A 24,797-nucleotide genomic window follows, 5' to 3' on the forward strand; every position below is an offset into this window, starting at 1 on the left:
TGCAGGAAATGGACAAAAACAGCAAGTCATGTGTTTCAACTTCACCGGTTCATTGCCATCTGAGAAGCTGCTCAAGGAGACACGTTCGAGACTGGTGTCAAAGACCTCCACTGCTGTCGTGTAATATGTTGTTTCACAGACGTATGGAGACGGTGTAAATATAAACTTTTTTCTCACTTCCCACATTCTGTTGGTCGAACTGTGATTTCACTCTGAATCACAGCATGTGTCACAGCGCAGACGGACGCCATGCGGCCCACCTTCACTCTGCTGGTTCGACAAAGTAAGTAAACGTGTGTCTCTATTCGTATCATTCACTTACCTTCTCTGTGTATTTCTGCATATTGTTACTTGAAATATGATCAGGCACCTCCACTAATTCTGCCCCCACATCGGCACGCCTTCCGATTTTGTAAAGTTGATCCTGCAACCCAAAACACTGCCAAATAAATTAACTGTTTGAATCAATCGAGGAACGGACTCCTCCAGATTGGCCAAGAACAAAAGGACGTCATCAGCATGATGTTAAAGATCAGCCATTTCAGAAAGTTATTTAAATGTAGAGCTTTTCTAAAAAGAGTTGTGAATTCTGTCTGTGTCCCAATATCGAGTCAGACTGGCATTGTTGTTCAAAAAGCTCTGCGTTTAAATGAAGTTCTTGAAGGTAATTTAAAACAAGTTCTGGGATTAATGTACCAAAGGACAGAAGCCCATTCTAAAATATGAAAGATTTAATCTAAAATTGTTTAGTGAAGGACAGCTCCATGACCGTGGACTCCTTTGGCTATAAATTCTGTGATCATGATCTTATTGTCCATGACCACCTGATGAAAGAGCAGTACTCTGAAATGGAGTGATCAGTAAAAATGTCTCATTTGGATTCCCTAAGGTTAGAAATGGAAGCATATCTCTCCAAGGTTACAGTTTGATTTGCCCTTTCAACACTCTTGAAATTTAAGGTGTTCCATTGTAGTGTTCAATTTTGATCCATTAAAATCAGTATCCAGTCTCATCTGAGTGCAGAACCCACTCAACTGACGGAACAAACAAAAACTTTTCGGTTTGCTTTTTAGATGTGACATCTTCTCTCCCTCCCTCTCTGGTGACCCAGCAGGACTACCAGAGCTGGAAGTACCACTCTCGAAATACGATTGCTGACCGACAGTTTTCTTGTGCTGCTGAACATAAGGATTTAAAAACTGCGATTTCCCCACGCAGGTGTGAAGCCTGCCGACTACAAAATGAGAAATGTCGTCAAAAAGAAAGGGAGACTGTTCCCCGGTTTCTTCTTTCAGATTCAAGTCAGTGGAGGGTGAAAGATATTTCACTCATGTTAGGACTGGTCGGGAATCTGCAACCCACTGCCTCTCAGGGTGGTACAAGCAGATATCCACAGAGCTGCTTTTGAGGCAGTGAGTCAAGTATTTGGAAATGAGACGAGAACAATGAGGGGCGTGAAGTCGTGATCGAAATGAAGCAGGCACCTGAGGACAAAGGTGTTTTTTTGCCAGTGAAAGATACTGCTTCACAAAGTTGTACTGTGGAAGGGAAGCAGTGACGGTGATTATCTTTGGCTGTTCACCTTGTGAATGTTCCCATTGCTGCGCATGTCCGTGTTAACATCAGAACTCTGCAGCATGGCGGTGTCAGGTCCGCACAGTGCCGGGGCCTCAATGGATGACGCATCTGACTCCAGCTACCTGTTTGAAATGCAGCTAACAGCTTCTTCACACACCCCAAATAATCTTTCTCATTGTCGTGAAGCGGGCATAAGGTTTGAATTCCCGATCTGCGGGAATGAGACTCTTTTCACTGTGTCGCGTCAGTGACTGTTCCTGAGAACATCAAAGTCAAGTCATAGCGTTGTCAGAGGAGGGGAAGCTGAAAGAGACCCACACGCTGCTCACGGGCACATTTCACTTTCCCCAACTCACCGCGCCAACCACTGCGGCTCCTGGGGGTGGAAAGCCAACAAACACCAAAACCCAGTCTCAGCCTTGTAAATCTTCAGGAAATAAGAAAAATGTTCATTCCTTCGGGTCTTCCATCCTGGGCTGACAGGGGTGATTTTAAATGGCTGTCCAGTCAGTGTCAATTCTTTTTGGCTGAAAATATCTTCCTTATCTCATCCCAGCATTTCTTGCCACAGAGACCCGTGCAGAAGAGTTCATGTATATATTTCCTTGCATGGTATTTTGTAATTAACATTCGTTTGCTGGTTGTTTGTATCGGGTATTTCAGGTTCATTAGCCGCTGTTCGAGTGTGTTGGTAGGTTTGTGGGCGACCATGATGCTGAGGGGTTTGAGTTGTCTGGACATCATTTAACAGATGTATTTAATGTAAGGTATTGCGGCTCGGGATTCTGCACACGTTGTGTCTGCTTGTGTCAATTTGTTGATGAGAAATCGGCATTCTGGGTTTATTGGGAAGGCAAAACTGAGGATTGGAGATGCTGGAAGCCAGAGTTTAGATCAGAGTGGTGCTGGAAAAGCACAACAGGTCAAGCAGCTTCCGAGGAGCAGGAAAATCGAAGTTTCGGGCAAAGGCCCTTCATCAGGAGTAGAGGTAGGACGCCTCCAGGTTGGGGAGATAAATTGGGGATGGGGGGTGTGCTGGGGCGAAGGTAGCAAAGAGTAAAATAGGTGAATGGTGGTGGGTATGGAGGTGATAGGTCAGAGAGGAGAGTGGAGCGGATAGGTGGGACGGGTGCTTGGCAAGCAGAACAGGTCATGATGTCAGTGTTGAGCTGGAAGTTTAAAACTGAAGTAAGGTGCGGGGAGAGGAAATGAGGAAACTGGTGAAGTCCACATTGATGCCCTGGGGTTGAAGTGTTCTGAGGCGGAAGATGAGGTGTACTTCCTCCAGGCGTCGGGTGGGGAGGGGGTGGCGGTGAAGCAGGCCCAGGACGTGTATGTCCTTGGCAGAGTGGGAGGGGGGGTTTGAAATGTTGGGCACAGGACGATGGGGTTGATTGGTGCCGGTGTCCCGGAGATGTGACTTGACTCTCCAGTCTCCCCAAAGTTGTAGAGATCGCATTGGGAGCAATGGATGCAAAAAATTACATTGGTGGATGTTCAGGTGAAAGACTTCTTACCATCGCGGCACGGGTTCGATTCCCGGGCAGAGAAGCAATTCTCAGTAGAGCTAGCGCAGAGCATGCATATATCCCTGGTGGTCTAGTGGTTAGGATTCGGCGCTCTCACCGCTGCGACCCGGGTTCGATTCCCGGTCAGGGAACCAATTTTTTGCGTGTCTGTTGGCTACTAATTCTTCTTAAATGCGCTGTACAGTTATTTATTGATCTTCATAGTTCCTGGGTGCTGCAGTGTGTAGTGGATCGTTGAAATAGCATCCTGATGCAGATTTGTTTGTATGTGTAGGGATGTTTGCTTCTGTAGTTAAGTTCTTGGTTCGCGTGCGTTGTTTTCCTGTAGAGGCTGTTTTGAATTTACCATTGACTGTTCGCTCTACTGTGACATCTAGAAATAGCACTTTCTTGTTGTTCTCCGCTTTTGTGAATTTTATGACAGTCAGGATATTATTGATGGTGTTGTACGTTTCCTCTAATTTGTTTCATTTTATGATGACAAAAGTATCATCGCTGGAGCGGACCCAAAGTTTGGATTGGATCGTTGGAAGGGCTGTTTGTTCGAGTCTCTGCATTATTGCTTCTGCTAGGAATCCTGATTCTGGTGGTTTCATGGGTGTTTCGTTGATTTGTTTGTAGGATTTGTTACTGAATATGAAGTGGATTGTAAGGCACAGCTCCACGAGCTTGATAATGTTATCTTTGCTGATGAAGTTGGTGCTGTTTGGTGTTTGTGTCTTTGGTTCTTCGAGTAGTGTCTTCATTTTTCTTTGGCCACGTTTATGTTAATGGATGTGAACATGGCTGTATGTCAAAGGACAACATTATTCCATCCTCTTCTACCTTGGTGTCTTTGGTGTTCAAGCGTTCTTGGATAGAGTAACTGGAATGGTGCGAATCTTCGACTTGGTGTGTTAGTCTTCAGTGGGGGTCTTTGATTAGTCTGTATATTGGTGTTCCAAGTGGCCTGAGGGGGGCTCCTGGTTTGAAGAGGAGGAGAACAGCAACAAAGTGCCATTCCTAGATGTTACAGTAGAGCGAACAGTCAATGGGGAACTTCAAACTAGCGTGGACAGAAAAATAACACACACAAACCAAGTCCTTAATCACAGAAGCAATCATCCCAACACCCACAAACGAACCTGCAGCAGGACATTATTTCAACGAGCCAGTACACACTGCAGGACAGAGAAACTACGAAGAGCAGAAGAGAAAGACGTATATAGTGTATTTAAGGAGAAAGGGTACCCAATAAACACATTCCGCCAATTTCTCATTGATGCTTCCAAGCTGACTCTCAAAAATTCGGTTTGTCCTTCCATTCTTTCCTATTTTATTTTGTGCGTTTTGAAAACTTTCCCAATCCTCTAACTGAGTGTTGGAGTTGGGAAGCTATGTTGTGGCTGTACAGGGCGTTGGAATATTGTGGAATAATTTTGGAATATTGTGTGCAATTCTCGTCTCCCTCCTATCAGAAGGATAATGTGAAATTTCAAAGGGTTCTGAAGCACCTATGGGTCAACAGAGGGGAGAGGCCCTTCTGCTGTCCTGAGTGCGGGAAGGCCTTTAGTGATTCCTCTGCAATGCTGACGGACCAGTTGGCCCACGCCAGGACGTAAGTTCTCTGGCCCCAAATGCAAGATGGCCTTCTGCAGTTCTTCCCACCTGCTGAGACACCAGTGGGTCCACACCGAGGAGGGGCCGTCCTTCTGCCCCGAGTGCAGGAAGGGTTTTGCTCTTTCCTCTGACCTGCTGGCCCACGAGTGGATCCACATGGGGGAGAGGTCGTTCAGTTGCCCTAAGTGAAGGAAGGCCTTCAGCAATTCCTCAGCCCTGCTTAACCACCAATCCGTCCACACTGGAGAGAAGCCATTTTCCTGCCCCGAGTGCGGGAAGGGCTTTACCCGCCCCTCCGCCCTGTTGAAGCACCAGTGTGTCCACAGCGGGGAGAGACCCTTCAGCTGGCACGAGTGTGGGAAGTGATTCATGTTCTCCTGCAACTTGTGGAAGCACCAGCGGGGGCACCAACGCTCTCAGCAATCAGATCCCACCGGTGTTCTGCCTTGGGTCACCCCATGGACTAAACCTCCTGCCACTTCTGACAGTGGGTGCAGTGGGAGTGTTGGTGAGCTGTTTTTGTTTTCTGCTGGACTGCAATTGCCTCCACCACCCCCCACAACCATAACCTCACTGTGACTCAGTGGCGTCACGGTGACTCAGTGCTTAGCACTGTTGCCTCATGGCACCAGGAACTCAGGATGAATTCCACCCTTGGGGGTCTGTGTGCAATTTGTGGAGGATAGGAAAATGGATCTGACTGGGTTACTCTTCGGAGGATCAGTGCAGATGTGTTGGGCTGAAGGACCTGTTTCCACACTGTAGGATTTCTACGATCCTTTGAGCTTTGCTTTGAGAGGACACTGCTGCTCATTGAGCTCGGGACTGCACATTGGCAATGAAATGATCCAGAGAAACCTAAGACCACAAGATCATCGGAGCAGAAGTTAGGCCATTCGGCCCTTCAACTCTACTCTGCCATTTGTTAGAGTAAAAAATTCAGATGAGATTCGCTACAGTGTGGAAACAGGCCATTTGTCCCGATAAGTCCAGAAGCGACCCTCTGAAGAGTAACGCACCCAGACCCATTTCTCTTTAACTAATGCACCTAACTCTATGGGCAATACAGCATGGCCAGTCCACATGACCTGCACATCTTTGGACAGGACCCCCTGAGAAAACCCACGCAGACACTGGGAGAATGTGCAAACTCCTCACAGACAGCCACCCAAGGCTGGAATCAAACCTGGGTCCCTTGTGCTGTGAGGCTGAGCCAGTACATGTTGCAACCCGAAGTAGGCAAGCAGGAGGTTGGGAGAATACAGCAAGCCAGGCAGCACCAGGATATGGAGTAGTCAGCGTTTTGGGTATTAACCATTCTTCAGGACTGAAACGTTGACTTTTCTATGAGAATCGATTTATGGAATGTTGCTGGGGGTTAGAGGGTTTGAGCTACAGGGAGAGTCTGAATAGGCTGGGGCTGTTTTCACTGGAGCATCGGAGGCAGAGGAGTGACCTAATAGAGGTAACAAAATCATGAGAGGCATGGACAGGGTAATAGACAAGGTATTTTCCCTGGGATGGGGGAGTCCAGAAATAGAGGGCATAGGTTTAGGGTGAGAGGCGAAATATATTAAAGGGACAACTTCTTCATGCAGAGGGTGGTACTTATATGAAATGACCTGCCACAGGATATGGGTCAGGAGCTGTCAAATGTGACCAGATAACTTTAGGATTTCAGGTCAGCATGGAAAAGTTGGACCAAAGGGTCTGTTTCCACGCTGTATGTGTCTCTGACTACTGGTCCTGATGTAAGTTTAAAATAAAGTCGAAGTAACTTTGAATAGTTCAATCTTGTGGCGCTCACCTCCTGAAAAGTTTCAGATGAATCCCTCTGAGAGATACTGTTTAAACATGCTGAGTTGGACAAAGTATCCCATCAAGTTCAACACAAACCCAGAGTTGGAGAAGTCAGAAGTCAGAACACCAAGGGGACCAAAACTGATCACAATATTCCAGGTGCATCCTCATGAATGTCCTGTATAACTACAATATAACTTCCCAACATCTATCGCAATTCCCTAACTGATGAAGATTAGTGTGCCTAAACCTTTCTTCACTGCCTTGTGCAGCGATGTTATCAGAGATATAGGACCTACTTTAAACTGATCCACAATCCAGCTGCTGGGTGCACCGAAGCAGAGTAGTACAGCATGAGTGTGCTGGGTAGATAACGAAGAAGTCGATAGGTCAAAACCATATGATGCTATTGCTCAATGTCTCCTTAAGCTGCTTTCCTTGGCAAAGGTGCTCTGTTCTGTATCTTGCCTTTGCATCTGCTTCCCAAAGCTTCTTAAGTAGAGGAGTGGTAGTGGCAGCTGGAGCCCAGGAGCTCAACAACCCCCTGGAGCTGGAGGAAGGTCCGAGCTCCAAAAAGCGGGGTGTAAGGCTGGAGGTTGGATTTGCTCAAGGCTTGTATCATATTAACTAATTTAAATGGTATCTATTGTAAGGGGCTATGGTTTACATTAAAACCAGAGGATCATGTCAGAGGGTTTGTTTATATTTAGCAGTTGTAGGTCGTAAAATACACTTCCTGGAGGAGCACCTTCTATGATGCTGCATTTCTTGCCTTCTGCTCTTCCCCCATTTCTTAACTCCCATCTTGATTTTATAGTTTTTTGGTAAAATTTGATTTCATATTTATCAGACTTGGTATTCAATGTGTGCTATTAATTTGTTTGTTCGAATATTGTAAGTCCAAGTGAATGGTGTAATTTCATTTCTGATATCAGAGTTTGACATTGAATGTGCAGGTGTGAATACCAGTAAGTTGTGAAAATAAATCAATAACATGTGATTTAAGAGCAAAAAGAGCAGTTCACCGCAATCAATGGCATTGTCTCATTTGAAGGTGATGTGTTGAGCCTGACCAACAAACCGTTTCATGCAGTCACCCAATTTAATTAAAATTTTCTTTAACTTAATTGAAGATAATGACTCTGGCATGCTAAAATTTATAGAATTTGTGTATAAGATTTATTTATATATCAATTGCTCTGCCACATTGGGGAGACTGGATGCCAACTTGCAGAACATTTCAGGGAACAGCTCTAGGTCTCCACAACTGAACGACCCCACCGCCCTGTGGCTGAACACTTTAACTCCCCCTCCCAATCCGTCAAGGGTATGCAAGTACTTGGCCGCATCCCCCTCCAAGCTCTAGCAACCTGACGCTTGTAGGAAGAACACTTCATCTTCCGCCTTGGAACCCACCAACTACATGGGATCAATGTCGATTTCACCAGCTTCCAAATTTCCCCTCACCCTCACTCCCACACCACGCGCCTTGTCCCAGATCCAACCTTCCAGCTCGGCATTGGCCTCTTGAGCTGTCCTATCTTTTCATCTTGCTTCCCACCTATTCGCTCCACCATCCTGTCTTACCTCTCATGATCTCTCCCCACCTCCATCGACCTATTTCACTCACAGCTACCTCCCCTCCATCCCCATCTCCTTCCCAATTATCTCTCGGCCTCCTTGGACCAACCTTCATTCCTGATGAAGAACTTATGCTCTAAACAAAGACTGTGGTGAAGGAACATCCTGAATAAGAAAGAGCTCCCAATTCAGATGTGTTCTCCATTTGTTTCCCCATTCTTCTCGAAATAAGAAATGTCTTTTTCTTCCACGAGAAAGTGGTCTTATACTTTGCGGTGTCTGAAGTGTTATACCACTCCACGTCTTTGCCCAGCTTTTAAGAATCCTTTCAACCTGTCTTTCAGACAATGGTGGCGGTGACCAAAAGCAATGCCCCATTTCTCCTCCTATGAACCACTTTGAGATGTTGTCTGAGTGTACTTGGTTTTCAAAATGTAATTTAGCCATTGAAGTGAACTGGGAAAATCTTTATTGATCACGAGCTTTGTTTGCACTAACTGTAATTATCCACCAATTTGCTGTTTTTTGTTCCACCAAAGCTGGAAACAATGATCTGTATTTATGTTGCACTCAGGTGTGAACAATCAACCCAAGAATTGTCATATTATTATAGTTGACTCAAGCTATAAAAGGAGGCATTCTGTGGCAGTTTAAGACTAAAAATGTGGCTGGAAAGAATTTAGATTGATGAGGAAAGTCAAAAAGCAGAATCTTTGGCTACAATCTATCAGTCTGGCTTGATAAAGTGGTGGGTCTTCAAAAGCGCCTTCCAAGCCATCACCTCAACCACCAAGAGCAGGTAAGTGTGAACACAGCATTCCAACTGTGAAATACATCGCATTGCTTCTTTGTTATTGATCAAAAGCCTGGAATTCGCTCCTGAACATTATTGCACACCAAATCATAATTGTGAAGCAATTTAAGAGGCAGCTCAGCACCATGTTGTCAAGGACAGTTTGGGAAGGGTTGTTGGCAGAGCCAATGATAGTCACATCTCATGAAATAATAAGCAAAGAGGCATGGACAGAGGATTGGCTAACCGATGATACAATTGGGATAAGGGGCATGTTCACGATAGCAAATTGTAACTAGTAGTGTGCCACAGGGATCAGCGCCGGGGCCAAAATTATTTACAAAATCTATCTGAATTCCTTGGATAAGTAAAGTGAATGCACTATTGCCAAGACTGCGGAAGAGACGGTTGATGGGAAGGCAGGTGGTAAGAATGACATGAAATATCTGGAGAGGGATATAGACAGGTTAATCAAATGAGCAAACCTTTGGCAGACGGAATAGAATGTGGGGAAATGATGTTGTGCACTTTGCCAGGAGGAAAAGTGTTGAATGTCAAATGGAGAAAGCTGTTGCATAGAGGGATTTGGAAGCCCATATCCATGCATCTCTTCAGCCAAATTCAGTGAGTAATAGGGAAGGCAAATGGGAGGTTGGCCTTTAAATAGAGTATAAAAGTAGGGAGGTTATAGTGAACCTATGTCAGGCATCAGTCAAGTCAGAACTGAACACTGGGAGGGTCCTTTACCTAAGGAAAAATATACTGGCATTGGAGGCAGCCCAGAGAAGGTTGACCAGGATGATATCAGGGATGGAAAGAATATCATATGAAGAGAAGTGAATAGGTTGGGCCTGTACTTATTCGAAGTTAGAAGATTTAGAGGTAACCTTATTTTCACATAAAAGATTCTAAGGATACTTGACGGGCTTGATGTGGAAAAGTTTAGCTTTGTGGGTGAGTCTAGCACCAGAGGGAATAACCTGCAAATGAGGGATTGCATGTTGAAGACAGATAGGAATTGTTACTGAAGGCAGTAAATCTGTGGAACATGTTACGAAAGAGTGTTGTTGAGCCTGGGTCGTTTAGTACATTCAAGGCTGTCAGATTTTTTTTTAACCAGTGAGGGAATTGAGGATTATGGGGAAATGGCAGGAAAGTGGAGTTGATGTTTACCAGAACAAACGTGATCTGAATAAACGGCAGAATTTATTCAATGCGCTGAATTGAATAGTAAGTAATAAAGGGGAAAAGGATACAACTGGCAACTACAGGCCGGTCAGTGTTGGAAAATTAGAGATTGCACGGAGTTGGTGGCATTTTGCCATTGTTACTGGATTTAACATCCGGAGTTTCAAATTGATGCTGCTATGTCTCCGGTGAGCTTTGAAATCAATTAATATATCTGGAATATAAAACTTATCGCTGCTTTGGTGATCTTAGCAATTGATCTAAGGGCCTATCTTGTTCGGGAAGAAATCTTTAGTCCATACCCAGCTAGGCGATTGTGTCACTCTTGATCCACGGTAACGTGATTTACTCGTAACTGCCCTCTGAAATGGCACTTGGTTTTTCTGGGAGATCAAGTGCCACATGCCATGAATGAATAAAGGAAAATATTCAGCAGAAAATTGTCACTGAAGTGACGATTGTGATATCGTGATAATGGTTGAGTAACCCAGAGATCTATGTCTTCTGAGAACAAAAATTCAAATCCCATCATGGCAGCCAGTGGAATTTATGTTCAACTAATAAAAAGATCTGGAAGTGAGAGTTTGTCTCAGTACTGGCCACCAGGAAACCATTATTGATGAAAACAATGAACTGCAGATGTTGGAGATCGGAAACAAAGGGCACCATTGCTGGGGCATCGCAGCAGGTCTGGCAGCATCTGTGGAGAGAAAACAGTTAGTGTTTTGAATCCAGTCACTTTTGAAGGGCCACTGGACAAGAAACATTAACACTAATCTCTTTATAGAAGCTGCCAGAACTGTTCGGGGTCTCCAACCATTATTGTTTGATTGTTGTGAAATGATTCCTTTGTGGAGGAAAATCTACCATTCATCAATCCTGTGTGTTCACAGCGACCATGTGATTCCAGATCTACTACAGTGTGGGGTTGACTCTCAGCTACCTTCCAGCATGCAGTGAATTACTCGGTCCAAGGGACATGAGGGACGGTGAGAAAATGTTGCACATGCTTGCAACAATCACATGCCACAATTTTTTTTTTACAAGAAAAGCATCGGTTAATGAAGGACAACCAAGACAAATTGCTATGGGAATGTCATGCCCAACTGATTTGATTTCCTTGTAGTAATACCATAAAATTTTAAGTATTTTTCAAAATTGTCTTCAGAGGTTACATCACTGTAGGAATACTGCATGCAATTCTGACTATTTGCTCGGCGAAGGATGTTGTGAAATTAGAAAAGGTTCAGAAAAGATTTACAAGGACGCTGCCAGGGTTGGAGAGTTTGAGCGCGATGAAAAGGCTGAACAGACTGGGGGGGGGGGGGTATTTTCCCTGGAGCTTTGGAGGCTGAGGGGTGACTTTATAGAACTTCACAAAATTATGAGGGGCATGGAAAAGGAGAAATAGGAAAGGTCTTTTCCCCGGGGTGGTGGTGGGGAGTCAAAAACTAGAGTGCATAGATTTAAGTTTTTTAGCAAATGGAGTTTAATCGAGATAACCATAAGGCCTCACAGTTTGGATAGTCAAATCAAGGTAGGAGTTTCATGGTGAATGGTTGGACCTGAAGTGGAACAGAGGGATCTCGGAGTAGGTTCACAGTTCACTGAAAGTGGAATCATAGGTAATAGTATTTCGGCACACTAGTCTTCATCAGTTAGAGCTTTCAGTATAGAAGCTGGGAATTTATGTTTCAGTTATACAGAATGTTGGTGAGGCTGCACTTGGAGTATAAAATAGATTCAGTGCTATATTGAAGTCAGGAAAGAATAACAAACATATACTGATTAGAGAGACATAAATAATGTATCTAAATAAGATAGTGAATTAGAGTATGGATAAGTGCCAAATGATAATGTTCTTCCGACAAGCACCGAATTTGTATCATTTGCAGTATTTCGAACCAAGAAATCTCGGGGTGCATGTTCATAGTTCCAACAAAGTCGAGTTACATGTTGACAGGGTGGTGAAGAAGCCTTTCAGCCTGCTTCCAATCATCAGTCTAAGTATTGAGCATAGGAGTTGGGACGTCTTGTTGCAGCTGTCACACATGCCACACAACACAAGGTATGACCCTGCCCTTCTCTGACTGACCATCCCTTTGAATATCAGGGGGAAGACACCCCTTTAATTGTGATGTTCAGGAAACATGCCTTACTTCAACAAAAATGTGCTGTCCTCACAGATGTTTGGACAGAGAAAGGAAGTTGCAGTCAGGGGTGAAGCTCAATCTTCATTCAGAAAGAGAGGAACGGCAGTAGCTTCAGAAGCTCATGGTCCAACTTGGACATTCAGAAAATAGAGGGGCTTTGATTGGCAAGAGGACCCAGTTAATTCTGGTCCTTCAGGGCTCCCCATTGGTCAATCTCCAATCACAGCACTGCCTGGACTGGGTGACGTGAGCGATGGGAGACAGTCAGCCTGGAAATGCAGGAATGTCACTATCAACCACCGCAAATCTAATTGGCTACCTACGGTTTGCGCGCGCGCATACACACACAAACACACACACACACACACACACACACACACACACACACACACACACAATTAATATTTCCCCCTTTCCATTCCTCATCCTGGGAGGGCGAGAGAGGGGGGAGGCGCAGTTCACTTGCAGCAACTAGAGGCAGAGAGGATGAAGCCAAACGGGGAGCAGACTCTGCAAATGTCGGTTTCAGTCGGCTTCTTCTGGAATATTGTGTGCAATTCTGGTCTCCCTCCAGTAGGAAGAATATTGTGAAACTTGAAAGAATTCAGAAAAGATTCATAAGGATGTCACCAGGGTAAGAGGGTTTGAACCACAGGGAGAGGGTTTGAATCACAGGGCGAGGTTGAATAGGATCGGGCTGTTTTCCCTGGAGCATCGCAGGCTGAGTGATTTTTTTAATGAAAGAGGTTTATAAAAGCTTGGGGGCGTGGATGGGGTGAATATACAAGGTCTTGTCCCTGGGATAGGGGGAGTGCAGAACTAGAGGGCATAGGTTGAGGGTGAGAGGGGAAAAATTAAAAGGGACCTTGCAGTCAACCTTTTCATGCAGAGGGTTATGCATGCATGGAATGAGCTGCCAGAGGAAGTGGTGGAGGCTGGTGGAGGCATCTGGATGGGTATATGAATAGAAAGGATTTAGAGGTATATGGGCCAAGTGCTGGCAAATGGGACAAGATTAATTTTGGATATCTTGTCGGCTTGGACAATTTAGATTGAAGAGTCTGTTTCTGTGCTTTACATCTCTGACTCTGAATGGTAAAAAGTATTGGCATTCGTTGAAACATTTATGCAACAGGAAATTGCAAGAGGGTAAACATAAGCCTCATGTCATTGATCCATGAATCCTGGTGCAGTATGGATGGATTTCCCGTAATAGAGTCAGTATGACATGGAAGGAGTCCAAAACGATGGCTTCTTTTCCAAAATTTCCCACATAAATCCGAGTCTTCTGGGAATCTAAGATAACCGTGCCTTAATATAAGATAGATAAGTCTGGGGTATCTGGTACATATTCGATGGAATGTTTGTGGCTCTAAAAGCCTGGTTTGCAGTTGTTTCTGGGCTCATAATATTGTACTGCAGCATATTGTATATCTTCAATAAGAACGTCAATACCGAAATAGATGTCCATTCAGCAACTTGAGTCCATGTGAACTCTTCATGGAGCATGCAATCCACCACATGACCCAGCTGGTATACATTTACATATAGATCAGCACAAAGATCTTGGGTATGAAGAGAGGAAAGAATGTTTAGGGTGGAGGTTTGCTCGCTGAGCTGTAGGTTTGATATCCAGGTAAGAATTTTCCACAAAAACTAGAATTATTTGTTCTGATTATCTAATGTGGACTGACAGCGATGACCTTTGCAATCTCTTTTTACAGGAATATTATAAGAGAAGAATTTGAAGGTAGAAATCTCAGACCAAACATCACATCAAAGTCTGACAGTCACTTGACTCACCAGGACTTGGATATTAATGGCCATGAAACAAGGATGAGGCGGTATGTCTGCTTAGTAAGGTTGGAAACGTCAGGGTGACTGGAAACTCAGAGTCTCACATACCCACACACCAGAGTAGTGACTGGAACATGCTTTACAGACTGAATGAGTGTTCCAATTATCAGAGTGTTCATCAGTAACATCATACACATGGCGTAAGTGTGAGCGAGTTTTCACCTGATCGTTGAACCTGGAGAAAAACGAGGACACCTGCACCATGGAGAAAACGTGGAAATGCAGGGAGTGTAAGGACAGTTTCCCTTCCCCGCCTGCACTGAACATTCATCAGCATTTGCACACTGGGCAGCGGCCGTGCACCTGCCCTCAGCGCGGGATAGGATTCACTCAGTCGCATCACCTCCTGGTCCACACCGGGGAGAAACCGTTCATTTGCCCCATATGCTGAAGCAGATGAAGGACATTTTTTGAAAAATCCTGGATGGAGCATACTGCAGGTATACCTGAAATAGATACATTTGTCTCTGTCCCACTGAGTCTCCAGCACAGGCCCAGGCCGGGCAGCTCAATTGGTCTCTGTCAGTGTTTATTCTCCACCTGAGCCTCCATCCACACACCCCTCTTCATTGACTCTCATCTCCCCTCCATCAGCATAAAGGTATCCCCCACCTTTCGAAAATTAACTTTACACTACTTGACCTTTACGAAAGACCTACATTAATAATTGTTTTCACAAACCAAAAGAAATCCGAAGAGGATTTTCGCTTTTACAAAGAAAGGCATAATCTAAATTTGTTCATGGTAATTGCTTCTTCGCTTTACTCCATGTCAGCTTACGAAAGGATTCATAGGAATGCTCTACTTTCAGATAGTGGGGGGAACCTGTAGTGGGGCGGCACGGTGGCTGAGTGGTGAGCACTGCTGCCTCACAGCACCAGGGATCCAGGTTCGATTTCTGTGGAGTTTGCGCATTCTCCCCGTGTTTACGTGGGGTCCCTCCCACAATCCAAAGATGTGCAGATTAGATGAATTGGTCATGCTAAATTGCCCATAGTATTAGGTGCATTAGTCAGGGGTAAATATAGAATAGGGGAATGGGTCTGGCTGGGTTACTCTTTCGAGGGTTGGTGTAGATTTGCCTGGCCGAAGAGCTTGTTTCCATACTGTAGGGAATCTAATACACTGAACCTGCTCTTTATTGCCCAGGTATGGTCTCTGTTCTTCTGTTCACCTCCCGTTCATGTGTCTATCAAGATATACCTTAAACGTTGTTAAGGAGCCTGCCTCCACTAACTGCACTGACAGGGCGTTCCAGGAACCCCGCCCCCCACCACCCCTCTGTGTGAATCCCCACCACCACAACCTCTCCCCAGACAGTCCCCTCTCGTCTCGAACCTGTGCCCTCTTTTATGTGACCTTTCCAGCCTGGAGGGAAAAATGCCTCTGACTATCATAGAATCCCTCCAGGGTGGAAAAAGACGATTCAGCCAAACAGGTCAACAGCGACCCTCCAAAGATTAACCTACATGGACTCATTCCCCTACCCCATTACTCTATATTTACCCCTGACTAATGCACCTGACATACACATCCCTGAACACTGAGGCAATTTACACACAGACAATCCAACTTAACCTGCCTATCAGTGGACACTATGGGTAATTTAGCATGGCTCATCCACCCTAACCGACACATTTTTGGAATGTAGGAGGAAGCCCATGCAGACATGAGGTGCAGGGAGAATGTGCAAACTGCACACAGACAGTCAGCTAAGACTGAAATCGAACTCGGGTCTCTGGCACTGTGAGGCATCAATGCAAACCAGTGAGCTACCCTGCCACCCCTGTCCAGCCAATCTGTGTCTCATCATTTTGTTGAGGTCTCCCCTCAGCCTCTGTCTTTCCAGAGAAACAATCCAGGTTTATGCCACATCTCCTCATAATAAGAGCCCTTCAGACCTGACAATGTCCTGGTGAACCTTGTCTGCACCCTCTGCCAGATCATCCACACCCTTCCGGTAGTTTGGCGACCAGAACTGCACGTAGTCTTCCGAATGTGACCAGAATAAATAGCTGTAACATAACTCGCCAACTCTTACACTTAAGGAAGCGTGCTGTGTTTCTTCTTGACCACCGTACCCACCTGCATTACCACTTCCACGGATCTATATGCCCAAATCCTTCTGTATGCTAGTGCTGCTATGAGTTCTGCCATTTATCATACAAATCTTATATTTCCTTCGTCTCTATCCAGCTTCACCCTATTTTTTTTCTCTTCATCTCCCCCCACCCCTATCCCCAAACCCTCCACACATCAGCATATCATAAGATCATAGGATGTTCTTCATATGTTTGATCTTTCATTCCTGGGCCATTCTCAAGAACCTTCTCTGAACATGTTCAAGGGCTATCCTTCCTGAAATATTTACGGCAAAACTGCATTCAGTACTCCAATTGTGGCCTGACCGGAGCCTTACAGAGCCTCAGAAGTACATCCCTGCTTCTATATTCAAGTCTAATCAAAATAAATGTCATCATTGCATTTGCCTCCCCAACTAGTGACTCCACCTGCAAGTTTACCTTGAGAGAATCCTGGAGTAGAACTCCATAGTTCCTTTGCACATCAGATTTCTGAATTTTCTCCCCATAATCCTTCTGTTCCAGAGCAGCAGCAGAGATTTCCAGACACATTGATTGTTTTCAGGGATACCAAGGGATCTTGGGAATTACCAATATCCCAGGAGGAGGCAGAGAGAAATGTGGTGCGGTCCTGTAAACTCCAGAACTTTCCAAACTGCCTGAGTCAGCAATAACTCTTTCTGGACCAAGAAACAAAAGGGCCACTGAGAAACTGTTACATCATAAGACCTCAGAAACAGAAATTAGGCCATTCAGCCCATTGAGTCTGGTCCACCATACAATCATTCAAAAGTATCAAGGGTTACGGGGAGTTTGGGTTAATAAACTTATCAGCCATGATTGAATAATGGAGCAGACTCAATGGGCTAAATGACCTAATTTCTGCTAGTTAACCATCCCGGGGAAGAAGGACGCAAAACAACGAGCTGCGATAAGTATTTAATAACCTCATGAAAAAGGACAATTAAGAAGACCCTAACATAATGGAGTTTACTGCAGGACAGGCTGTTTCAAACAAACCGCTAAACCTCGAGGATAAGACCTGAGATCTCCAGAAGTGTGGGGAGGTGGTATTAGAATCTGAAGAATTGTCACACCACAGATTTGAAAGTGAGGAATCTCCACCAGAATTTAACTCCAGAAAGATGCAGCAGCAGTACTTGGAAGAACAACACTGCAGTGAATCCCTGGACACTTCCAGAGACAGATGTGTCGGTGGAAACTCAGTAAAATTCTGCCATCGATTGGGTGATAGTCAAGTTGAGGGTGAGGTTGAACTTGGTTACTTGAGAGGTTTTATTTTTGTTTGCTACATACAATAAAGTGTAAATCATTGTTTCAGCAGTTGATTCTATGTGCAGTTTCTGAGTCAGGAGCCAAATTAAGGCAATTCACCCACAACCACAGCTAGAGGCTGGGATTAATATTGACTCCATTGCATTCAGCAGGACATCACGTCAATACTCTTATAAAGCAAAGGCTGACACCACTATCCTAGATCTCAAACCGAAACACCCAGAGGAGCGCATCGCCCTATAATCTGTAAAATTAGCATGATAAGTAATATCGCCTGCTCTAGTGATAAAAATAAATCCCCAACACGTTAAAATCAACAATCAGCAATTTATTTATCCAAGTCTCAGGGTGAACAAATGAACAAAACTATTGACAAACTGGATACAGGCCAGGAGCAGATGGGTGGCACTAGTTTAGTTGGGGATCATGGACTGGTTGGTCTGAAGGGTCTGTTTCCAGGCTGCATGACTCCATAGCAGTGAATGAATGGGGATCCTTCCCAAAGATGATAAAGGTTTCAAGCACCACCTGAGGCAAATGTGTGGACTCCCTCCAGATAACTGAGGGCAGTGGGTCCCTGTGAGGCTCGGTCGATCAGACAGTCAGTCAGCAAGTTCTCTCTGGGAGACTTGTCTCAAGAAAGTAAGTGGTTTCCTGTCCTCCCAGCCAGATTATCCAGTTTGGATTAGGTCCTATATTTCCAACAAAACAGGGAGACAGGGCAGTGAAGCAGGCTATAAGCACACTGGCCTTCATCAGTCAGGGCATTGAGGAGAGACGTTGGCAAGTTATGTTGCAGTTGATCCGGATTTTGATGAGGCTGCATTTGGAGTATTGTCATCAATTTTGATCACCTTGTTATGACAAAAATGTTACTAAACTTGGAATAGTGCTGAAGACATATACAAAGATACATACTCAGGACTCAAGGGTCTGAGTAAAAGGGAGAGGTTGGACAAGCTAAGACGTTTTTATTTCGAGCATTAGAGATTGAGGGGGGATGGGGCCTTATCGAAGTGAAGAGATCATGAGAGACATGGAGAGGGTGAATGCACTCAATCTCCCAGGGGTTGGGCAATTGAGGGCTCGAGGGCTTCAGTTTAAGGTGAGAGGAGAAAGAATAAAAGGGAATGTGAGGGGCAACTTTTTAACGCAGATGGTGGTACACATATGGAATGAACTGCCAGCAGAAGTGGTTGAGGTGGGTACATTAACAACATTTAAAAGGCTTTTGGACAAATACGTGGATAGGAAAGGTATGGAAGGAAATGGGCCAAGTGCAGGGAAATGGGCTTAGTGTTGATGGACAGTTTGGTCAGCGTGGACCATGTTGGGACGAAGGGCCTGTCTCCTGCTGTAGGACTCTATGATTCACGTCTCTTTGTCGGTCCAACACTTAGAGTTTCCAAATGAACATCTCACTAAATCAGGCCGAATAAAATCCAATCTCATTCGTCAACTCTAATGCAGAGGTGCTGGTGTTGAATTGGGGTGGATAAGGTCAGAAGTCACATGGCACCAGATGAAGTGATGAAGGAGCAGCACTCATGAAAGAGCAATGCTCCTAAAGCTTGTGATTTCAAGTAAATTTGTTGCACTGTAACATGGTGTCGTGTGACTTCCGACTTCTTCAACTCTGGTTTTCTCTCAAATTTGATGGGATACTTTGTCCAACTCGGCATATTTAAACTGTATCGCTACGAGGATTTTTTTTTCTCGATTAGATTAGATTCCCTACAGCATGGAAACAGGTCCTTTGGTCTAACAAGTCCACACTGGCCCTCCGCAGAGTAACCCAGCCAGACCCATTTCCCTATCCCTATTCCTCTACATTTAAACCCTGACTAATGCACCATACCTACACACCCCTCAACACTATGGGACAATTTCGATGAGCCAATCCATCCTAAACTGCACATCTTTAGACTGTGGGAGGAAACCAGAGCACTCGGAGGTAACCCATACAGACGTGGGGGTGTATCGTGCAAGCTACACACAGACTGTCAATCACAGGGTAGAAATGAACCAGGTCAGCACAGTGGGGTAGTGGTGCTAACCACTGAATCACCGTGCCATCGCTGAGCCACCATAGGGTGGGCTGGGGTTGGGGTGGGTGTGGGTGGTTGAATCCAGCACAAAATAAAAAACGACCACTGACTCTCAGTCAGAATGGGCAGGAGGTTCAGCCCTGGGGGTGACCCACTGCAGCGTCACTGGTGGAATATGATTGATGGGTGCGCTGGTGCCCCTGTTGATGCCTCCACAAATTGCAGGACAATGTGAACCTCCACCCGCAGGCGGGGCAGGCAAACGGCCTCTCCCGGTGTGGACCCATTGGTGGGCCAGCAGTTTGGAGAAGCGACTGTACCCCTTCCCGCACTCGGGGCAGTTGAATGGCCTTTCCCTGGTGTGGACCCGCCGGTTGGACAACAGATCAGAAGAATTGCTGTAAGCTTTCCCGCATTATGGGCAGCTGAAGGGCTTCTTCCCCTTTGTGGAACTGCTGATGGGCCAGCAGCCTGGAGGAATCGCTGAAGACCTTCCCACACTCTGGGCGGCTGAATGGCCTCTCCCCCATGTGGACTCGCTGGTGATTCAGCAGCTCTGAGGAATTGCTGAAAGCCTTCCCGCACTCATGGCAACTGAAGAACCTCTCTCCTGTGTAGAATCGTTGGTGGGTCGGGAAGTTGTTCACCCAAGTGAACACTTTCCCACATACGGAGCAGTAAAACGTCCTCTCACCAGTGTGTATATGCTGGTGGGCCAGCAGGACACAGGAGCAAGTAAAGCCCTTCGCCCGCCCGGGACTGGAGAACGGCCTCTTCCCAGTGTGATTGCACTGATGAGCCGCCAGGACAGATGGGACATGGAAACCCTTCCCGCAGTCGCCACATTTCCATGGTTTCTCAGCGGGGCGGGATTCCTCGGGTTTCTCCATGGCCGAAGCTTCAGCTGCACACAAACGTGTGTACAGCCCCTCCCCGCTGTGAATTCCTCTTTCCAGTCCGTAGCACTTTTTCAGGCTCCACACTCTGTGCTCTGCAACAGTCGGGTCTCTCAATCAGTCCCACTGATGCTGAAACTCATATTCAAACAGGAACCAAAAAGAAAGCTTTGCTCCTTCCATAGAATCATAGTTGAAAGTTGTGTGGAATCTTCTTGAGTTGAAGGAGCAGAAATTGCGCCCCACTGAGCTTGATGAGATTTGAACGCACAACGTTGTAAGTAGTAGATAGACGCGCTCCCGTTGCGTCACAAGCCCACACTACGCAGGTTTGAGGGAAGTGATCGTACTGCAATGATTTTATGTTATGATTGAGAACGGAGGCCAACGGTTCATGGCTGTTCTGTCTCACTCACTCTCTCACTCTGTCTCTCAAACAAATTTGCAACTCTTTCTGAATAAAAACTGCGGATGCTGTATATCAGAAACAAAAAGAGTAGTTGCTGGAAAAGCTCAGCATGTCTGGCAGCTTCTGTGAAGCAGAATCCGGTGACCCTTCCACAGAGCTGGTGATGATTAGGAAAATGTCGGTTAATATGCAGATGGAAGGGTGGGAGGAAGGCGGGCGGAGTAAATGATAGATAGGGATAGAGCCCAAAGTGAGACAAGATTGGTTGGACAGACAAAGGAGTTGTTAGCGATCTGTCTGGGAGCTGTTAAAGAAAACTGTTAGTGGCTAATAATCGGTGGTGTGCAATGGCAGACTACGTGATAACAAGGCCTTGTGTGCGTGGTCGGGGCTAAGATGTGGGGAAGTTCAGGCTCTAAAATTATTGAATTCAATATTGAGGACGACTGTAGTGCCCCAAGTGTAAAATTGTTCTGCTGGAACACTGCAACAAGCCTGAGACAGAGATGCTGGACAGGGAAAAGGGTGGTGTGCTGAAGTGGCAGGCAACTGGAAGCTCAGGGCCTTTTTGCGGGCAGAACCGAGATGTTCTGCGAAGCAGTCATCCAGTTTCCGCTTCGTTTCTCCAGTGTTGACGAGACCACATTGTGAGCAGCGAATGCAGTAGTCTTGGCTGTAGAATGTGCAGGTAAACTGTTGCTTCACGTCGAAGGTATGTTCGGGCCCTTGAATACTGAGGAGGGTGGGGGAAACAGGCAGGTGTTCCGATTTCGGCCGTTGCAGGACAAAGTAAAATGGGGCGATGGGCGGGTGATGGGAGTGAAGGAAGAGTGAACCCCAGGTGTAACTCTTGCCCATTTACCTCATCCCTCAAATAAATCCCTGGACACGGAATAACATCCGTTTGAATGATTCACTACCACGTGACCCACGGCTAATTCATATTCATGTTCCATGGGCCTGCATCATTATTGTGTCACAATAGCTGCAGGCCGTCATCGTGCATGCCAAATGACATGCGGCTGGAATGCTTGGACACAGTTTATCAAAGAAACCTCCTTGAGGGTCAGGCAGCCCTGCATTGGGAAACATTGAGATGGCTAATTCTTTCTGTGGGCACTGTGTTTACGTTTGAAATTGGTGATTTTTGAAAGTGTGTAGTTCTGAGAGAAATCACAGTTCGAAAAGCAGAATGTTATAATTTAGACAACGTTAATATTTGCACAACAGCGATACATCTTCGCAACAGCATATTTCATGAGAGTAGTGAAGATCTTTTGGCATCAATCTCGAACGTGCATGTCATACGCCAGATGAAAAGCTGAAAACTTGTCTGAAAGGCTGTAGTGTAGCATAGCAGAGTGCTGCAGCGGGACCGTGTTGGGCCCAGAACCGGAGGTTGATGGGTAGAAGCCATCCTCTGCTATCCGCTCAGTATCATCTTTTGCAGCTTTCCCTCCTCACCCGCTACCCCAACAAATGTTTGAAGATGTGAACTAAATATCATCACAATGATACACTGGCCCAACGTGGAAAGTTGAGGTTACACACTTGTGGAGTTTAGGGTGGTGTTCTTCTGATCTCTGTCCCCTTTGTTGAGGAAGGTAATGCTTGTCCCTGGCCACTCGGGTGTTCGAGCCAAACTTAAAAACAGAATGGTGTAATTATCCGCCAGTGGAGACCCGCCCGGGTCCTGGGAGACAGAATGAGAAGCAGATGTTCTGAAAACTATTTTTTGGATTCAGCACCACGTGACCCATGCCGAATACATATTCATGTTCCTGGGGCCAGCATCATTATTGCGTCACAATAGCTGCAGGCCATCACTGCGCATGTCCGATGACGTCGTGTTGCGGGTGGAATTTCTGGTGAGAGTTTTTTAAAGAGGGTCAGGCAGCCCCTGCATCGGGGCTTCCCTTCCTTCCACTTAAGTTCAAGGCCTATCAAACCGAAATTCCTCAGGTATGTCTGGAAGCACTTTTTCCCGATGTTGGCTAATGATTTCTGCAGACATTTGGTAAAGTTTGAACACGGTGAGAGCCATCGGCTTCCAAACCACGTTCCCGAATTACTCGACCAATAATTAAAGAGGTGATAGTGCTATAAAACCATCGTATGATTACGGCTGAGAAAGACTGCATTCCGCTCAGTCAGTTCGTGTTTCTAAAGAGAGACAAAAGTGACAATGCAAGTGAAACGAACGAAATTGCAGACAGGCTGCCATACCACTCTGTTTGTATCCCCACACAGGGGTGGTTTCTGTGACATGGGTGTGTCTGCAGTGTCTGTGGTCAGACCGTTTACAATGAATGTCCCAGCCTTTATTTTGTTAAAGTCACACTTGTAAAGGACAATTGCTATTTCTGTAATTGTAGTCTGAAGCTGGAATTCGCTAACACTCGGGTTTCGTGATCTTACTGATTTTTTACATCTCAGACTCTTTGGTGCATTTAGTCAGCAAGTCCGGCTGTTCACCAAAATAGTTGTAAGTCGAAATGGAGCAAAATTGTAGAATTAGGGCCAGACTTTTCAGGGTACATGTTCAGAAGCACTTCTACACATTGAGTTTGTCAGATGTTTGGAAATATCCTACATAAATGGCAGTGGGTACAGGATCATTTGTCAGCTTTAAATCCGACACAGATTTTTTTTGTTCAGGAAAGGTATTAAGGGACATGGGCCAAAGACAGATAAATGGAGTCAGGCCTCTGATCAGCCATGATTTCTTTGAACGTTGGAACACACTTGAGGGGCTAAATGGCCTACTCATATTCCTATGTTCCTATAATCTTAACTGTTTCCTTGTTGCACATTTCCGGCCTGTTATCGGGGGCACAATCTGCAAGAAAATATTCTCCAATTATTTGTTCTTGAAATATCGAACACAGACACACCCAGGAATCTTATACCAATATTCGGACAAACACAGTCACAGAACAGTTAACTGATTGAATTCCTGCACTTGAATCTTTAGAAACGTAATGTTCTTGGTTTCCCGATAATGATTCTCTTTCCTCAGTCCCAGATGGAACGACACAAGAAAAAATAGAAAAGCAGCAATGTTCTGGTCCTATAATCTCCAATCTTCTGCTGCCAGTGAAAAACAACAACGCAACTTAAGTCGGGGTCGACTGCAACCCGGGCCTAATCTCCCAATGAACCAAGCACAGGCTCAGCAAAACTGAGGGAGATTATGTCCTGATCACGAAACCTGCGAGCAGCGTTGGCAAAGGCCCAAGCGAGTCACCCATAAAAGTCAGTCATCTACTTTCTAAACGTACTCAACTGCTTAGTTCCTTTATTTTATTGACCTTTGCAAATCTGAAAGTGAGAATTGGGGATATGTGGTAGCGAATGGCTGTTTGTGTGTCAGATTTGCCTGTCAGTTTTGTTGATATTGAAGCGAATTTGCTTTCAAAAAAAGGCAAAAAAAAAGACAAACAACTTTACATTCAAGAAGAGAAACTGAAGAAACTGGATGTTAGCGTTGAGAAAGAAGCAAAAAGGAAGTGGAATCTTAATGATTTTCCTGAGTTTTGAGCAGAAAGCATTGGAGCTGTGGACTTCTGCTGATCAATATATTTGTTTTCGTAAAGTTTAAGAAGTTATTTTGCCTTGATAAAAGAACTGGTCACACCCTGACTATATGTTCGAATACCTCAGGAGGAGAACAAAAGATTTTTATTCTGAGGTCGTGAGTTTGACATCCATATTGTGCAATGTTCCCGTTAAACTTTGTTTTTTGTGCGGAAAATTCGCTCTTTCTTCAACTGGCAATCGAATCATATTCAAACTGAGTTTTACTCCCGTTCGTTTTCTTCCTGTCCCCGTTGGTCGGTTATGAGGGAAAGCTGAGAGTGAACGGGAGACAAGTTTGTAGTTGTGGCTTAACGGTGGCACTTGAAAATTGACAGGTTCTACTCATGTCTCGAGGCCAATAAATGGCTCAATCACAGAATTAGAACGGTCAAGTGCTATGGGAATTAATA

At 45.3% G+C, this 24,797-nt stretch overlaps 1 non-coding gene across 1 annotated transcript; it reads left to right on the forward strand.

Moving 5' to 3' along the window:
* Positions 1-3,166: 3,166 nt before the first annotated feature.
* On the forward strand, positions 3,167-3,238 carry trnae-cuc (transfer RNA glutamic acid (anticodon CUC)). Its single transcript has one exon. It is a non-coding gene; the product is annotated as a tRNA-Glu (tRNA).
* Positions 3,239-24,797: the final 21,559 nt, after the last annotated feature.

The sequence above is a fragment of the Chiloscyllium punctatum genome, chromosome 36, assembly GCF_047496795.1.
Source record: "Chiloscyllium punctatum isolate Juve2018m chromosome 36, sChiPun1.3, whole genome shotgun sequence".
Taxonomy (NCBI): Eukaryota; Metazoa; Chordata; class Chondrichthyes; order Orectolobiformes; family Hemiscylliidae; genus Chiloscyllium; species Chiloscyllium punctatum.